A 20,396-nucleotide genomic window follows, 5' to 3' on the forward strand; every position below is an offset into this window, starting at 1 on the left:
ATTTCTCAAATTTCAATTTTTTTCTACTTCAAAGATGATGTAGGCGTTTGGACATAGTAAGAATTGTGAAATTACGGAAAAAAGGTAAAAAATATTTCTCAAGTGAAAATGGTATTTAAAAATTTAGATGTTTGGACATGAATACAATTTGGAGTTGTTTTTGAATTTTTGTGAGTAATTTGAAGTGAAAATTTTGAAAAATAACTTTTTGAAGTTTTTTCAAAATTTCGGAAAAATTCCAAAATTCAACTTCAATTTGAAAATTTTATGGTCAAACACTGATTCCCAAAAAAAATGAATTTTTTTTATGGCCAAAGGGTCCTCATAACTTGTACTGAATAGTAAAGGCCATTACACTTCAATTGATTTCTATTTTTTTCGATCACTTGATTTCTAATTTGTTGTTGTTGTTGTTACTTGATTTCTGATTTCAACGTTTATGTCAAGCTGCTTGTACTAGCGTGGGATCCTATACGAGATCACCCATTGCATTAGGAAGTAAAATAGTTTTTGTAATCAACGGTTGATCCAACCTGCTCCTTGTAATCTTTAATTATATAATATAAAGTTCTTTGGTTGACAAAAAAAAAAGAAGGAACTTGGACTAAGGTAGAGATTACATACGTGCTTTTTTGGTTTTTTTACTCAATGTTTAGTATTTTTTTAGGATTCAACCAGTCTGACTGACTATACATATAAATTTAAAAAGAAACTTTTTCTTAAATTACTGTTTACTCTAATTAGTGAAGTGTTACTTAAGTTTAAAGGCCAACATATAATTAGAATTGGTGTAATTACTAGGGTAGTAATTCACTATTAGAAAACTGCCAAAAACCGTCGAGAAATACCGACCGAAATCGGTCGAAAAATTGGAAAATCGACCGATTTTCGACCGATATTAATCCGTCGAAATTAGGCTGGTCGGTAATAAATAGCGACCGAAGCGGGTCGCAATTTCCATCCGATTTCGGTCGGTCAATTAAATTTCATAACCGACCCAAAAAGAAAAATTCTCCCGAAAAAAACGATCGAAGTCGGTCGATATTTTTAATTGTTCAATTAAAAAATGCACCATCTAGGAATCGAACCAGGGTCTGTACTGTGGCAGGATCCTATTCTACCAATAAACCATTAGTACATTTTGGTTTACGACTTTCTTTTACAATATTTGTACTCTTTTATTGTATCTTTGCGAGAAAATAATCAATCGAAGTCGGTCGTCATATTAAAAATATAGACTTCGGGCGGTTTTTTAAAATGATTGACTGAAATAACAAACCTATTTCGGTCAATTTTTGAACATTAATTTTAATTTATTTTATATGAAAAACCGACCGATTTCGGTCGTTTCTTAAAAAATAAATTTTGCGGGAGACTAAAATAGTTTCCCGCATTTTTGCGCCAAAAAAAAACCGAGCGAAGTTGGTCGATTTTCGTAAAAAAAAAATAAAAAATAAAATATGTTAAAAAATCGACCGACTTCGGTCGTTTTTTTTTACCGATCGAAACCGGTCGGTTGGCTGCGTTCGGTTTTGGTCGAATTTCTAGTAATGATTACACAATCTAGTAATTACACAATATTATAATTACGACAACCTATCTGTTTGTCATAATATAATTACAAGCGTATTGTTTGGTTGCACAAGTGTAATTATACAGTTAGATTAAATTTTAAACATAAAGTTAATTATCAAAAAAATAGTTAAGATTTAGCAAATATATACCTTTATAAATGATAGTATTAATTTTGACATTTAAGATAAATATTATTTCTTGAAAAATATATTAATTACTAATAATATATTTGAAACTAATATTGTAAAAATAATTGACGTATATCTTAAATTTAATAATATTTTACTTTAATTAATAATAAAAACTAAAAGCACATATTTTATAAGAACAACATGAGTGCATGATAAAAGATTAATATTTATAAATATAACACCATAATATTACTCAAATATTTTATAAAAAAATTATATATCAATTCTAACTGAAAAATGAATCTCATATATCTGATTAATAAGTCAATACTAAGAAAGCAAATAAAATAGAATAAAAAATATAACATAAATTTAAAATTCAAAAAAAAAATAGTATAATACTCTTATGTAAAATTGAAATAAGTAATTCAAAAGAAAAGGAAAACATAAGTCTATAACCTAAGTCACACCTCCTTTTTACACATCTGAAAGTAGTATAAGGGAGTTTTTTCCAATTTAAGTGACATTATTCGAAATGAGATTAATTATTCATTTTTTGTTCAGAGTCGCCACTTGGGATGGTTTGTTTTCTGGTGTCCCAAGTCACCGGTTTAATTTTTAATCCCAAATCGAGGAAGATTTCGACTTTCCTTTTGAAGTCTGCGAACCCAAAAATTCTAAGTAAGGAATTCTATTAATCCGAGGGAAGGTGTTAGGCACCCCCGGATTCCGTGGTTCTAGCACGGTCGCTTAAACTATCATAATTGGCCTATTATCTGATTTTAATACATGTTTTAGCCTATGATACATTTTAACTTTATTAAAACGCTTTTAATTATTTTTAGGAAGATTCAACGTTATTTAAAACACGTCTTCGGACCGCGCCACATGAAATGCACCCGTGATCCACGACATATTTTATTTAACATTGTTGAGAATTGGAGTTGGGTCACATGAAATGCACACCCGAGTATAGGAAGGTAATATTATTAAAATACGCGCCTAAAGAAACTACGCGTTTTAGCTTTGCGAGGGCCATGGAAATTTGCTAAATGGCACGCTTCGATTTTTAGGTATTTTAAATGAAATAATTAAATGAGGGTCATGCATTTGAGATTTTATTTGGTGCGACGCACTTCAATTCTAATTAAAGAGGCATTCAAACTAGGCTTCGGAGGGCCATAAGTTATATTCTAATGGATATGGCTCACTTCGTAATGTAACTAGTGAGAATTCAATTAATTAGAGGACAGAATGATCAACACTTTTAAGACTAAAATTTTGGATCAATTTAAAACTAAAAGACCAACAATCGGTCTGCCCTAATACATGCCCAATGCAAGCCCTAAGCCATAGAGAATGGGCAACGGCAGATGCGAGACTCCAGATTGAGTCTCTACACATGCAGAATACCAGAATTATTTGAATTAATGGCCCTGACTTCATTTACTGGGCCATTGCTAGGACCAAGTTCTCGTGATTCAAATGATTCATACAAATTAAACTGATGTTAATTATGGAACATAAAGTCAGATTAACAAACTTAAACTCTGATTTTAAACAATTAACACAATTTAACTAAGCTAAATTTTTTATTTTATCTTCCATGCATCCTTGAGTCAAATCTGCTACCCAAATAATCCAGTAGCTAAAAGAATGCACTACTGAGCTCAAAAACGAGCCCAGATAACAACAACAGGCCATCTTCCCTTGCAAGTGACTTCAGAATTCAAGGCTCGACGAGCCCAACATTGTAACGAACAAAACTGAGGATTTCAAACTCAAGATCGAGTCTATGCTAAAGCAAAACAAACCCTTGCACTCAAACACAAACTGTTAAATCTCATCACTACCCAATAATTAATACATCAGGAAAACTTTGAATTACTACTGAGGATACATGCTTGACTTCAGATTAACGAACATTCACACTTAACTAAACTTACAAACATAGCACGAGACTTTAAACTAACTAACTCTTTTTCAATACCAAAAAGTAACAAAATCTAGAGAATTAATCAACACCCAAAACTCTTAAAGAGCACATATTCACTTGTATAGCATATTAAGGTCATGAGATAACTGAGACAATATGTGTAATTCGGGACTTATTACAGAACATTAAAGAAATAGAGGAAATGAATGTAATGGAGTTCAAAACAGTTGGCATTCAGTCAGACTTCAACTAGAAATACATGTTCTTAGTCACTTGTTGACCATGGTTTGGGGAAATACCTGGAAAATACACAAAAGGAAAAATGTGAGGGCAACAAACAGCTACAGCAGCAGTGTAACAGGTCCAGCAACAGCAGAAACCAAAGTAGTAAAACTCAGCAGCAAGAAAAATCCCAGATTCCACCAAATATCCAGTGAAATCAACTCAACCAATAATGAAACAATGACCTCGACCCAGAACTCAAACCCAGACTTTAAGAGAAAAACAAGTTCAAGCCATTTTACATACCCACTGAACCAAAGATTGCCTTAGCAAGTTGGAATTCCAAAAAATCAGAAATAGAACTTAATGGAACAGTAATTTTTTTCTCCAAATTTCAGCTGTTTTTTTTTCCTGAGTTTCTTAGTTTTTTTTTCCAATCCCCCTTGAGTCTCAAGTAACAATGCCTTTATAGGCAAGTTACTAGGGCAGCAATAATGAAATCAGTTTTTGCACTTTCATCCTTTTGAAGTTTTCATTTTTGGTATTTAATCCTTAGTTTAAAAATCAGGTTTTCACATAAGTCCCAACCCCCACCCTCTAGGCAGCTTCCCATTCAGTTATAAGAGATTCTCTCACCTAGATTTCCTAATCTACCCTTTAAGACTTTGTTAATTACCACAACAGACCACATGGGTCAATTCTGACCCAAGACTCAAACCAAAATGAGTGAGCTTCTCTTAAAAATGGGTCAGAAATGACCCCAAAGCCCAAAATCAATCAGAAAATCCATTTGGCAATTCATGAAAAACAGAAGAAGAAACCAATTAAATGATTTCAAAAACAAAAATCTAAACTGAATGACTGATTTTAACCAAATAATGAGCTAGAATTAACTATATTACCAAATCAACAACATCTAATTAAACTAATCATACGACTAGAAAAAATCAGAAACTTAAAGTCATGAGTGACAATTAAGCATGACGAGTAAATAATCTTACCAAAAACAACGTTTAAAAGTTGAAAGGAAAACTGAAAAACAGCCGGAACCAATACAGATATGAATCAATCTAGAAAAAGAAACCTAGGTACAGAACCTTGGTCTATTTTCAGTCTACTTCATGAAAAATGAGAAGAAAAAGAGGAGTAGGAGGTGAAATAACAAAATGGATAGAAAAATAAAGAAAGCTTGCCGACTAAACTCGAAATAACGTTGGACATCATGATTTAAACGGAATTGATACTAATCACTTGTTCTTTGTCAAGAACAAATGAGTAGCATCAATTCACGTTGAATCAAACTTCAACACTAGAACAAATCGGAAGCCTATGGTCATGCATGCCAACAGATTCAATAGAAATTGATTTTGTGTTTTTAGGGTTCGCGCTCAGATTTGAAATTCGAGCAGATGCCAAAGGATTCGAGGGAAATTAGTTAGGGATTTGGGAAGGGGAGGTTGCGAGGATTTTGGGGTGGATGTTTGGGGCCGGTTAGGGGTGGCGCCGCCATCGGAGAAAACAAAGGCGGCGCTAGGGCTTCTCCTTTGAATCAAGATTCGTGACGCTCCAGACAGATTCGAAAGAAAAGGAGTGAGGATTCGGAACGGGGAGGTGAAGGGGAATCTAGGGTGTTGATTTGGTGTTGATTGATACCGGCGCCGCCACCGAAGATGGCAAGGTTTTGAGGGTGGCGCTCTAGGGTTCGTGGTAACGATCTCTGAAGAGAGGAGTTGAGAGAGATGAGATGAGGGGGGGTACGGGCGTTTGGACATATATATATATTAAGCGGTCCCCCACTTTGGAGCCGTTGGATTAAAGAACCTCGACGGCTCAGATCTGCTGGTCACCTAAACGACGTCGTTTGATGAGAGTGGGCTAGACTGGGTGAGACGGGTTTTGGGCTTGGGTAAACGGGTTTCAAGGGTTGAATTAATTGGGCTTTGAGGAATTTTATGGATTTGGCCCAAACATCTGATTCTTTTCACTTCTTTTCCTTTTCCCATTTTCCTTTTATTATAAAAACATCTTTTCTTTTCAAAAAAATTAGAAATAAAACCTAAAATAATCCCTAAACCAAATTATCCTACCAAATTAAATTAATTAACTCTAAATAATAATTACCACAACTAATTAAATACCAAATTAAAAGAAAACTACTAAAATTCGAAGCTAAAAATTAAAAATGCGAAAACGACCTATTTTTGTGATTTTTCCATTTTCGTAAAACAAACTAATTTACTAATTAATCTAAAAATATAAAATTAAATCCTAAATGCAATGCGTGATATTTTTTTGCTATTTTTCATGATGTAAATAAAATTAAATATGCGCACAAAATGTAAATAAACACGAAAATTGGGCAATTAATTCCTAAATACCAAATAAATAAAAAGAAAAATCCTAATTTTGGGGATTCTGTAGGAGTAATTCATGCGAGGCAAAAATCACGTGCTCATAGATGCCCCTCTTTGCTCGGAGACACGAAGGGTTTTCGGGCAAAGATAAAATGAGCAATTATGAGGGATTTTTGCACGTTTGACACTACATGAGAAGCATTTTGAAAAGAGTCTGACCGAACCTTGCTTCAAAGGTTGCCTACATATCCTTGTCTATAAAGGAATCATGTCGGTGTAGTTCTGGAAGTTTTGGTAGCTGGGACTATCCGGAAGCTGTGATTTCACTGCTGTTGCTACTGCTTGCTGACCTTCTTATTACGCCAAAAAGGAAAAATCAAAAGCTACGCTAGCTACACCTATCAACTACGAGTTACAAGATTCCTATCTATAAATCTCTTGCAACTTGATCTTGAGTCTTAGCTGATTTTGCTGTGGACCCCGATCCGAATCTTGATGCTCGCAAGCTGTAGGTGCTGGTTTACTGGATCAAGGCGGGACAGGCGAAGCTTGTGCCTTCAATCAAGTTTTGAGCAATCCGCATCTTTGTCTTCCTTAACACTTTGAATTCACTTCTTTTTGTTCTTTTCTTCTTTTCGGATTGAGACTCATTCTTTTGGCCATCTCGAATCTCGTGCCTTGAGGTAAAACCTGCTCAGACACCAAAACAAACAAACGAATGAAATTTTTCTGCCCCACTTTTCACTAGGAAAATTTCGTGAGTTATTTGCAACACAAATCCAAGCTATCTCTTTATTGAAAGCAATAAAAATCAGGATTGTGTATCCTCAAAAGTAGGGTGCGAAGCCCTAAATTGGGAGGATTTACATGTTATGCTGGAAAGCTGACCGGGTTATGCCGGAAAAGAAAAAGGGTCCTCAGATTATGCCGGGATAAAAGAAAAAGGTTCATGGGTTATGCCAGGGGGGTCATCGGGTTATGCCGGGATAAAAGAAAAAGGTCCTTGGGTCATGCCAGGGAGGTTCACGAGTTATGGGGATAAAAGAAAAAAGGTCCTTGGGTTATGCCAGGGGGTCCATGGGTCATGCCGGGAGAAAAAGAAAAAAGGTCCTTGAGTTATGCCAGGGAGGTCCACGGGTTATGCCGGGAGAAAAGAAAAAAAGGGCCTTGGGTTATGCCAGGGAGGTCCATGGGTTATGCCGGGATAAAGAAAAAGGGTCCTTGGGTTATGCCAGGGAGATCCACGAGTTATGCCGGGATAAAAGAAAAAGGTTCTTGTGTTATGCCAGGGAGGTACACGGGTTATGCCGGGACAAAGGAAAAGGTTCCTGGGTTATGCCAAGGAGGTCCGCGGGTTATGCCGGGATAAAAGAAAAAGGGTCCTTGGGTTATGCCAGAGAGGTCCACGGGTTATGTCGGGGATCAACTAGGGAATGGGGCCCTATGTTGGAAAGGATGTAGCTAGAGATTGGAGGCCCTATGCTACCATGATTTTGAATTTTTCTTCTTCTTTTCTTTCTTCTTTCTTTTCTTCTTCCTCTTTTTTTTTACTTCACTTTTCATTTTATTTAGGAGAATGACTGAAGAGTTTAAAAGGACTTCCCTCTTCGGGTCAACTTTTGCTGCAGAACTGTTTTGGTTTCTGCGTGCCTTGCTTTTATTGCACCTACTTCTTGCAGGGTTGTTTTGGACTACACCCGTTCTCCTGTTTTCAACTCAAAGAACAATTTGTCAGTTTGAAACAGTGGTTGATTTTTGTGGCCTTGAATGTTTTGATCGCTTGATCTCGGCCCAACTCTTTTGGTGAGAACCTCTTCTGCTTGCTGGCTTGCTGAAAACTAATCTCTCTCCTGAGACCGAGGAACTCAACTTTTCAAACTTCCCAGACGACGATTCAACCGTGCGGGGTTTTGGCCTTTTCACTTTATCCCCCCTTTAGGGATTTTGACTTCGGATTTCTTTTATTTTCATAAATTCTGGTTTCAGAGCATCAACTATCATGGCCAGTCGGGATCGACTCGATGCATCCGCTGAGGCTGGGTACTCTTCTTTGATTTGGCTTTTATCAAGCGGAAACCTGTAAAACCAATCTTGCCACCTTGTCTTTGTATCAGTTTCGGAACGGAGTTAGACCGAAAGGGATTCAAGGAAAAGTAAACAAAGGACAAGAAAAAATGAATTTAAGGGAGAAGCGTCCCTTTCGGGAGGGGAGGAAGGACTTATCTGGGGTGCATGCGGGCTTCAATAGACATGACATACTTCTTGGACTGGATATCCGACCCGCACAAACTTCCCTAATTCCTCATAAACTCATTGTGAACCATATTTTCAAATCGAGAAACCTAGCCAGGACTCCAATGGTGGCGAGGGTGTCTTCTTTTCGATCAACGGCGCCCTTTGCGGGCTTTTGCCAATCGACCTATCTCATTTCCCTTCTCACCGCTGCCTGATAGTGCTCTTTACGAGTTTTCACTACCCAAGCTCTCTCATTTTCAATTTCTTTGCTCACTATTGCCTTATGGTGCCCGTAGGTTTTCACCGATAAGACTCTCTCATTTTATTTCTCTCATTTTGATTGTATCAGATCCACGCAGCTGTGTTTTCTAATTCTGACGCCTTTGCCGATTGATCAGTAGGACTTGGACAGGGTTCAGGTAAAAAGAGAATTGGATCGCATTACAACTTTGGAACCGGTCGGCGGGATCATTGCCGAACTATTACATCATCTGCCCCAGTTTTACTCTTTTGGGAAAAAATTGGCTTTTTGTTTTGGTGTGACTGAACCCCAGGGAGAGGCTGCCTACGTATCCTTTCGGAATCAAGTCGAACGTAGTTCAGGAAAACTTTTTTTTTCATTTTCATTTCATAACACTTTTCGGTTGCAAAGAGGGTAATCAAAGAAGAGTAACCGGCTCATATGGGTTTGCAAAAGGGGAGATAGTATTTGGGGTAGCGAGAACGAAAGCCTTCGTTATCCCAATCAGACAAGGTTGTTACTGCAGAAAACCTAAACATAGTACCTTTTGACTGCATCCGCATTTACAGCTGCTTTGGGATCATTTCCTTCGATATCGCCCAGATATAATGCTCCTCTCGGCAATATCTTTCTAATGATGTATGGGCCTTTCCAATTAGGAGCAAATTTTCCTTTTGCTTCCTGGTGATGGGGAAGAATACGGCTAAAAACGAGTTGCCCCACTTCAAAATTTCTAGGCCGCACTTTCTTATTGTAGGCACAGGCCATTCTTTGTTGGTACAACTGCTCGTGGCAGACCGCGACCATTCGCTTTTCATCGATCAAGGTTAACTATTCCAGACGGGTTTTAACCCACTCACTGTCTTCAATATCAGCTTCCACAATGATCCTGAGAAATGGGATTTCAACCTCTGCGGGTATTACGGCTTCAGTGCCATAAACCAACAGATACGGGGTGGCTCCAATTGACGTGCGCACGGTAGTGCGATATCCTAACAATGCAAACGACAACTTTTCATGCCACTGCCTGGAACTTTGAATCATCTTTCTCAAAATCATTTTGATGTTTTTGTTTGCTGCTTCGACGACACCATTGGCTTTGGGCCGATAAGGAGTAGAGTTCCGGTGCATTATCTTGAATTTCTCACATATCTCTCCCATCAAATGACTATTCAAGTTTGTGGCATTGTCCGTGATAATAGTTGCAGGAATGCCAAAACGGTAGATAAGATTGGAGTGCACAAAATCTACCACTGCTTTCTTGGTAACGGATTTGAGAGTGATGGCTTCAACCCATTTTGTGATGTAGTCAATGGCAACTAGTATGAATCTGTGCCCATTTGAGGCTTTCGGCTCGATTGGCCCAATGACATCCATACCCCAAGAAACAAATGGCCAAGGTGCTAACATAGGATGTAGTTCTATGGGAGGTGCATGAATCAAATCACCGTGCACCTGACACTGATGACACTTCCGGACAAAGCTGAAACAGTCCTTTTCCATGGTTATCCAGTAATAGCCCGCTCGAAGGATTTTCTTTGCTAAAACATAACCGTTCATGTGGGGTCCGCATACTCCCATGTGTACCTCATGCATGATTCTTCCAGCCTCTTCTACATTAACACATCTTAACAAGTTGAGGTCCGGAGTTCTCTTGTACAAGACATTGCCACTCAAAAGGAAACCACTTGCGTGCCGCCTAATGGTTCTCTTCTGATCTCTACTGGCTTGCTCGGGGTATTCTTGCATTTTCAAAAACCTTTTGATGTCATGGTACCATGGTTAGGTATTTGGTGCTGTTTCAACCGTATTACAATAACCATGCCTTTCCCGAATCTGGATTTCCAAAGGGTCAATGTGGGCATTACCTGGGTATGGTAGCATTGAGACTAAAGTGGCAAGCGCATCAGCTAGTTCATTGTGGCAATGAGGAATGTACCTAAACTCTATTGACTTAAATCGCTTGCCAAGTTCTTCCACATGTTGCCTATAAGGAATAAGCTTGACATCTCGGGTTTCCCATTCTCCTTGAGCTTGTCGGATAATCAAATCTGAATCTCCCATGATTAACAGTTCTTCGACATCTTGGTCGATTGCCAGGTTCATACCCATAATGCAAGCTTTGTACTCGGAAGTGTTGTTTGTGCAGAAAAACCGAAGCCTAGCTGTGGTTGGGTAATGCTGACCGGTGGGCGAGATCAAGATTGCCCCAATTCCGACACCTTTTTGCGTTTACCGCTCCATCAAAGAATATTTTCCAAGCATTGATGTCTTCGGATATTGCCTCAACTGAGTTTACCTCTTCATCTGGGAAGTAAGTATTCAAAGGTTAGTATTCATCATCGACCAGATTTTCAGCCAAATGATCTACCAACGCCTGGGCTTTCATTGTCGTGCGAGTGACATATACTATGTCGAATTCCGTAAGCAGGATCTGCCACTTTGCTAGCCTCCCAGTGGGCATTGGCTTCTGGAATATGTATTTTAAAGGATCCAACCTGGTTATGAGGTAAGTGGTATAAGCTTGCAAATAATGCCTCAGCTTCTAAGCGACCCAAGTCAGAGCGCAGCAAGTCCTTTCCAACAAAGTGTATTTGGCTTCATAACTAATGAATTTCTTGCTCAGATAGTAAATGGCCTGCTCTTTCTTTCCGGTCACATCGTGTTGCCCGAGGACGCAGCCAAAAGAATTTTCCAAGACTGTCAGGTACAAGAACAAAGGCCTCTCTGGCTCAGGTGGGACCAAGACTGGCGGATTTGACAGATATTCCTTGATTTTATCAAAAGCTTCTTGACATTCATCTGTCCAGTTGATTGTCACGTCTTTCTTTAGCAATTTGAATATGGGTTCACATGTGGATGTCAACTGGGCAATGAACCGGCTGATATAGTTCAATCTACCCAACAAACTCATAACATCCTTCTTGGTTTTCGGAGGAGGCAAATCTCGAATAGACTTTATCTTAGTTGGGTCTAACTCGATGCCCCTTCGACTGACGATGAATCCTAGGAGTTTGCCGGATGGTACCCCAAATGCACATTTGGCTGGGTTCAGCTTCAAATCATATTTGTGCAGCCGCTCAAAGAACTTTCTCAAGTCCCGAACGTGATCGTCCTGGGTTTTGGATTTGATGATTACATCGTCCACATACACCTCTATTTCTTGGTACATCATATCGTGAAAAATGACAGCCATGGCCCTCATATAGGTTGACCTGGCATTCTTCAGACCAAATGGCATGACTCTGTAACAGTATGTACCCTACGGTGTGGTAAAAGCTGTCTTCTCCGCATCTCTTTCATCCATCAACACCTGGTGATATCCTGCGTAACAATCCACGAAAGATTGTATCTCATGCTTGGCGCAGTTATCAACAAGGATGTGGATGTTCGGCAAAGGAAAGTTATCTTTGGGACTTGCCTTGTTTAAATCTCTGTAATCCACACACACCCGGGTCTTCCCGTCTTTCTTTGGAACTGAGACCACATTAGCTAGCCATGTGGTGTACCGTACCACTCGGATCACCCCCGCTTTCAACTGCTTCGTGACCTCTTCTTTGATCTTGTCACTGATACCAGTTTTAAATTTTCTTTGCTTTTGTTGGACTTGGGGACAATCTGGGTAAGTAGGCAACTTATGAACCGCCAAATCAACACTCAGCCCTAGCATGTCGTCATATGACCAAGCGAACACATCTTTGAACTCAAACAGGAGTTGGATTAAGGCGTCCCGAGTTTTTCCGTCTAGGTGAATGCTTATCTTGGTTTCCCTGATTTCTTCAGAACTACCCAAATTAACCGGTTCAGTATCATTTAAGTTCGGCTTAGGTTTATTCTCAAATTGTTCCAATTCTCAATTTATTTCCCTAAAAGCCTCATCTTCATCATACTTCGGTTCTTGATTCATTATTTCGCAGTTAGACAACGTGCTTGGATTTGGGCATGAAGTCCGCAAGCATGTCATGTTATTTAAAGCCGCATTATTAGAATTGAAAGAAGAAATAAAAGAGAAAAAACAACAAAATCAGAAGGAATAAAAAAGGATGAACGATGAAATATTGATTTCATTTCTTGGAATTTGAAGATAGCAGGGTTTACATTGGAAAATTAAAAGACAAGAAACTAAAGAAAACATCCGAGTTACACCCTGAAATAACTCATGATGCAGAAAAGGTGGCAGGACAGGTCTACTGGGATTCCCACCTGATTGGGAATGGCGTAGACTTCCAATTCTGCAGCTTGGCATTAAGTCCCATATACAGCACCTCAGCGGTGCTTGAGCCCTCCCCCAGCTGGACCATGTAGGTTTCATATGGTATCTTCCTCATTGTCCTACAGATCTCTTCAATCTCTTCAGCCGTGAAGGCCTCATTTTCTTCCTTCTCATGGTATTTTGGCTTGATAAATGTTTTGTACAGATGCGACACCGGATGTGGCAAAACCCAACCATCATTCTTTCTATCATTTGCCCATTTTACATCAGCTGGAGTGGGTCGAAAACTTATCCCAAAGAACTTTTCACTGGCGGTCAAGGTGACAGGTTCAGTTATTCCTTGCAAGGATTTCCCGAGCCCCTTCCCCGGCTTGAAGCCATGTCTAATCATTTCTTTGGCCACCATGATTGTTGCATAAGAAAGGAAGGGTTGGGGGCAATGATTTCCCTCTTCGTGTTGGTCTGCGACCACAACTTCAAAGGCCTGATAAACTATGTGCTCACTCCCTTCTCTTGCTTCAAGACATGGGACTGATGGGTCCCAATAAATTGACTGCTCGTCTTCCCTGTGGACCACAATCTCTTGATCTTCATGCTCAAATTTTACCATCTGATAAAGGGTAGAGGGTGCAGCCCCCGCTGCATGAATCCATGGCCTCCCCAAAAGAAAATTGTAGGATGTGACCATGTCCAAAACCTGGAAGGTTATTTCGAAGTCTACTGGGCCGATGGTCAGAATCAGATCGATCTCTCCAATTGTGTCCCTTTTTATACCATCGAAAGCCCGTACACAGACATTATTGGGTCGAATTCTTTTGGTCCAGATTTCCATGCGTTGTAGAGTTGAGAGTGGGCAGATGTCTACCCCAGAGCCTCCGTCCAACATAACCTTTTTCACATAGTACCCTTCGCATTTGACTGTCAGGTGCAGGGCTTTGTTATGCGCGGCCCCTTCTGGGGGCAAGTCATTTTTGCTGAAGGAAATCTGGTTAATTGCGAAAAACCTTTCTACCATCCTCTCCAACTGTTCTACATAAGTCTCGACAGGCGCATATGCTTCGTTAAGGGTCTTAATCAATACCTTTTGATGTGCGGTGGAGTTCATCAGCAAAACCAACAAAGAGACTTGTTCGGGGAATTTTCGTAGCTGGTCGATCACCTCATAATCCGACATTTTCATCTTTTGAAAGAAGGTCTCTGCTTCTTTGGCACTCACGGGCTTCTTAGATGGGAAGCGCTTTCTAGTGGAATTGTTTACCCCTTCCAAATTAGAATACTTTTCAACGGGTTATCTTCTTGAACTTCTCTTGAGATTTCTTTGCCCTTATAGGTCACCACAGTTTTGTTGTAGTTCTAGGGCACAACGGTAGGATCTGTCATGGGCTTCTGTGGCGCGCGTCCAATAACCATGGGCTCGCTCAGCCTTGGTAGATTAATTGGCCCCCGCATCACATAAGCCCCCTTGGCCACATACATCGGGGTTGTCTTGTTCAACTCGAATCTCCTAGGGGGACTCAAAGTCATCGGCTTTTCTTTGCGGCCTCGCAGGATATAGAGAACAGCATCCTTGGGAGGCGTTGCCCCAGTTTCGACTTCAACTTTCTTCTCTAACTTTGGAGGAGTGGTTTCGTTCTTTTCCTCCCCTTTTTCTTGCTTCGAGACAACTTTTGGTTTCTTTTCTGCATCAGCGATGGCAATGATGGCCTTCAATGCTGGGTCAAACTCCTTATCTTCACAAATTATTCCGATTACTGGCCCGTTGTTGTGGGCCGACAGTGGGTTGTTAGTCACATTGGGAATATCTTCATCCCTAAGCACTATCTTCCTCTATTCTATCAAATCTTCCACAGCTCTTTTCAAAGTCCAACAATTTTCCGTATCATGCCCCTCAGCCCCTGAGTGATAAGCGCATCGGGTGCCACGTTGGTAAGAAGGTGATTCTGGGTTTTGCCTATTTGGGGGTACGGGTTGCAACAAACCCATTTGGACTAATTTTTGGAATAGGCTAGAATAAGATTCGCCAATTGGAGTGAAGTTTGATTCCCTTGGCGGCTCCCGGGCACAGAAGTTGTTTTGTGGAGGTCGGGGATTGTAGTGGGCTTGGTAAGGAGGCTGGTTTCTGGGAAATAGAGCTTGGTTCCGATTGGCTTGTTGTTGTGGCTGGACATAAGGTTGAGCATTCATGATCGGGTATGGCTGAGGAGCATAAGCCACACCTTGGTGGGGGTAATAGTGTTGTGGGGTTCTTTCTGGGAAAAGGGATCTGGGAGTACGGTGTTTTTTTGCACCCGCCGCTACCATGGATGTTTCTTCCTTTTTCTTGCCCTTCGCTACTCCTCCAGACCCACCCTGAATGGCTTGGGAGGTGGCTCTGATAGCAGATTGGCTTAGAATTCGACCCGTTTTCAGCCCATTTTCAACATTTCGCCAATCTTGATGGCTTCAACGAATGGTTTACCCATTGCGGACATCATATTTTGGAAGTAATCAGCTTCTTGAGCTTGGAGGAAAACTGTGACCATTTCAACCTCATCCATCGGAGGTTTTACCTTGGAGGCCTGCTCACTCTCGGAAGCTTTTCGAGGATTTCTTCTTCGAGTTTGTCAATGAGTTCCTATCTGGAGCAATATCAATGTTGTACTGGAACTGCCTGACGAAATCTCTAGCAAGATCATCCCAGATGTGCCAGCGGGATATATCTTGGTCCATGTACCACTCAGATGCGATGCCCACTAGACTTTCTCCAAAATAGGCTATGAGGAGTTCTTCCTTTCCACCGTCCCCTCGCAGCTGGTTGCAGTATCTCTTGAGATGAGCAATAGGATCACCGTGTCCATCATACTTCTCAAATTTTGGGGTTTTGAATCCCAATGGTAGGTGCACGTGGGGAAACATGCATAAGTCGGCATATGATACACTTTTCTGTCCACTCAAACCTTGTATGCTTTTGAGACTCTGTTCCATACTCCTCATCTTCCTCATAATCTCTTCTTGCTCAGGAGTTTTGGTGGTCTTTTCTTGCCCCGTAGTGAACTCAAATTGGGGTGGCTGAGGATAAGTATAAGTGGGAAACTAAGGAGGTTCCATTTGGAAGGCGGGTGTTTGAAAGGTGAAAGTTGAGGGGTCAAAACTGGGTCTAAGCAGTGTAGGCTGTGCCGTGGTCGAGCATGGGGGAGCAGTGAAGATATTTGAAGCTGCACCGGACATTAACACATGGGGGCGAACCTCAGAAGGTGTTCCCACAAAATGAGCTGAGATAGTTGGGTGTCCTAGTGGTGTGTTTGGGTGACTGATCAGAACAGTGAAGGCACCACTTGCTCTAGGAAAAGGTTCGGGGAATCCCGGGATGGCGCTTGGTGGCTCTCTTCCATTTGCCCAAGTGTCCCACATTTCCATAACCCGAAGATGCAGGATTCTATTTTCTTCGGCAACTACCGATTCTGAGGTCGGGATGCCTGAAATAGGACTATCATCCATGACGGGAATTGTTGGCAGAGTCATTTCTGAAGACATTTCAACGCTCCCTTTTGATCTCGTAAAGTATGGGTGTGAAGCCAGATTACCACAAAAACCAACCACCGTTCTATAAAACCCTGGACTGGAACGCATCATCAAATGGTTAGTTTGAAACAAATAACAGATAAGTAATCGCACGTTGGGGTGTGATGCACCTATACAGTTAAATGTGTTTCTACATATTTTGCAGTGGTTGCATGCTTCATCCCGGATTTACTTATTCTTTCCATTTTTCTTCTTTCTATTTCCATTCCCTTCCACTTTTATCTCCTTCCTCGCTTTCTTTTCTCTTTTTTTCCTTGGATTTTTCTTCAGCTCTCTTTTCTTTCTTTTGGGTTTTTCTTTCGGGTCTTCTTTTCACGCCCTCTCTTATTGTATTTATTGACAAAATCATGACCGGATCCGATGAAGATTGCCTACGTATCACGACGCTGCGTGAATCAGATCATTTACGTAGTTCAAGAGGCAATAAATGTAAAAATAAATAACAAAATATTTTGGGATTTTCAATTTTTCATAAAAAGGAAATACTTTGGATTACAATGATTCAAAGCTAAAAGGCTCAAAAAGGAAAACAACAGACTCCAATAACACGATGACAATACAGACTCACGAACTGACTTAACAGACTCTGACAAAAAGAAAAATACAGAATCAAAAATAAACTAACAGACTTTAACAGAAAAGAAAGATACAGACTCTAGTAAAATCAAAAATACATTAATGCTCCTGGTGCTCGCGGGACATCATTCGGTCTCGTCGCGGGCCTAAATGCGAGATCCCCTTGCAATTGGTCCAAATCACTCATGACTAGGCGGGCGAAAGTCATTACTGCAGCGAAAAAAGTGGTACGAGTCATATCCTCACACGCTTGGCACTTCATGGTAATGTAATCAGCGATGGTTCTGATCCTTTCTCTAATTCTGCCCTTTTCTTGGAGCAATCGCCCTATCTGCTGATTGCGGGCTTCTAACACTTGAGAGTTATGAAGGTGTTGATCTTGCAACTGTTGTATTCCTTCCTCCATCTGAGCCATCAAATCATAACAGTGTTCCCTATCAACTTTTAAATCTTTAGTCTACTTGGTTGCCTCATTCTCAAGAGTAGTCATCTTTCTTTTTAGGCTGGTGATTGTTCCTTCATATCATCTTTTTATTTGTTGCACAAACTAGGTTCGACCTTTTGCATTCTCCGCTAATTGAGCCCGGGCATTTGCTAGACTGGCCTCAGCCTTTTCTAGGTCATCTTGACACTCAAGGGCTTTCTTTTTCAGACTGCTTATAAGTCTCTCGTCCGCTCGGCTTCTCTCCGGGTTTCTAGCAGCTATTTTCATCTTCCAGATTTGAGCTTTGAGGGCTTTATTCTCTTGAGTTAGTTTTTTCTTTTCTCCCTCGTCTGCGGCAGCTTGCAAACTATTTTCAAACTGAAGGTCCATGACTTGCCTTTCTAGCTTGCTTATTTTGGCCCTGTAGCTTTCTTCTTTTGCCAACCAGCCCCACTGCTCTTGCGAGTCGCTAGTAAACTGCTGAACGTGAGCCCTCTTAGCAGGTCTCTCAAGAATCTGAAATCTTTTATCGAACCAAACAATGTACTTAGGGTCTACTTCACCTCTAGCTAAATCTCGCACCATGGTCTTAGGTTCAAGAAACCTACATTCATTCCACACCTGGAGAATTCTCCCTTCTGGAAATGTGGCTTTCGGGTACAATTCAACGACATGTCTACTCAAATCTTCGTCATGAGGGACGGTTTGAAATCTTCCTAATTGGCGCAAAACCCTGTGAGGAGCATACGGCTGGATACTCCGGATGCCCATCAGGAGGAGATAACACACTTCAGCTGACATGTACACTGCTTCAGTGATAGGAAGCCATCCGAATGCCCACTCAATTTTATCATCAGTCAATGAGCTTAAATGTGTAAGCCAAGCTTTAGTACCTTCGGGGAATTCAATACCCACTACTCGACTTTCAAATTCTTCAACGCAACTTAAACCGGTCATACCATAATTCATATATCCAACCCAGTGGCAGAGATGTTCCTGCATCCATAATTGTAGTAGCAGATTGCATCCTTGGAAGAACTTTTCCCCTTCTCGACAGATAGTCAAGGCTCGGTATATTTCGGATAAGATTAGGGGAACCACAGTGCTGTTGGATTTCTTGATTGCAACATCGACCATTCCTACGAGACCCACCTCTATATTACGATCTTTTCGCGGACAGACTACAATACCCAAGAATGCTACAATAAAAGCCAGACCCCGCCACGCCTCCCACTTGTCTTTATTTCCATCATGGGTCAGACCAGTGTTCCGCTCTTCAAAACTTCGGGGGTTACCATATCTATAATATAAGAACTGGAGCGTGCAATACCCCTCAGATAAATTTCCGTCCTGAATATCCCGACTAATACTCAACAAATCTAGAAATCTGTGGGGGATACCGGTCTTCGTGCCAACGGATATCGACTTCTAAGGTTTCCGTTAAGGCCCGCATAACCTGCAATTTCCTCCAATGTAGGTGTAAGCTCAAAGTCAGAGAAGCGGAACACATTGCGAGTCGGGTCCCAAAAAGGTATTAAGGCTTCAATTATGTCCAACCTTGGCTTGACGTTTAATAGTCCGACGAGGCCTCCCAGAACTTTTACCACTGTTTCTTTACTGCCTTTTCCTAGATTATTCCACCACATGTGGAGCTTTAAGAGGATCTCATTAAGGACTGTGAAGGGTTCAATTTCGTCTATGCTCATCCTGCACATTTGTTAAGGTGATTTAATAACTAATTTTGACCCAAAAGAGTGACACCATTTTTCAAAATTTTATTTCAGAATAAAACACGGTTTTGCAGATACAACCTTTCAGCACTTCGGGGAAGAAGATTTTGAAGTCGTGCCCGCTAACCGTTTAAAAATGACAAAAGGGGCTATTCTTGCAAAAAAAACTGCCTTCCGGCGCCCTTTTGGGGACATTCGGCTTATTTTAAGCAAGAATGGCATTGCCATGTTTATTTGTGACAAAAAATAAATTTTTATTGTTTTTGGGCTATTTTTTGCAAAAAGGGAAGTTGGACCCGATGTGGGTTGCCTACGTATCCCACATCCGGTGAGAATCAAACTGGCGTAGTTCGGGCAGATTAGACGAAAATAAACCAACTATTTTTCAAACAGAAAATTTTTGTCAAAATTTTGGCAGAGTTTCAGCATATTTTTTGGATACTGATTTTTCAAAACAAGTAATTATCTCTCCGAGCCCTCACATTGATTTTCTTTTTCCCAACTTTTCTCCTATTATTCATAAGCCGGTCAACACGCAAATTCGAAGCAAATAAATGCGCAAGTAGAATGTATCAGGATGGTCTTTTCATTTCGTGTACACCTGTCCTAGACAGACCCAACCCCTATGTTGAGTCTCCTAAGTCAAATGCACGTGATGCAAACAAACGTTCCTACTAAGGATCCGACATGAGGCTTTGTTATACTAGGTTTAAAACCTGGGTTTATTGTTCTAGACCTGGCTTATCCGAGCGGACAACTCGAGCCGAGGGAGGGCAGCGTACCGGGAATACAGAAGCTTCACCGGCTTAGCAACTTATCCGAACCTCGTTCTAAAATGGGATAAGACTCTAAACAGAAGAGAAGTCACACGAAGTGCACCCTTCTCCATGATTTAGAAGACTCAGAGAGAGGAAGGGTTTCGTAGCAGTTTATATACAGTTCACAAAATATCAAAGCGATAAAGCATTTAGCACATTAGGCTCAAACATGTAGGAAAATTAGATAATAGATAAAGCCAATCATAACAGCTATTCTAAGCTCGAATTCTTGAACCCTGAACCAGAGATTCTGGGTTCGATTCCCCAGCGGAGTCGTCAGATATGTCACACCTCCTTTTTACACACCCGAAGGTAGTATAAGGGAGTTTTTCCAATTTAAGTGGCATTATTCGAAATGGGATTAATTATTCATTTTTTGT

This window comes from Nicotiana sylvestris, chromosome 8 (assembly GCF_000393655.2).
Source record: "Nicotiana sylvestris chromosome 8, ASM39365v2, whole genome shotgun sequence".
Lineage (NCBI taxonomy): Eukaryota > Viridiplantae > Streptophyta > Magnoliopsida > Solanales > Solanaceae > Nicotiana > Nicotiana sylvestris.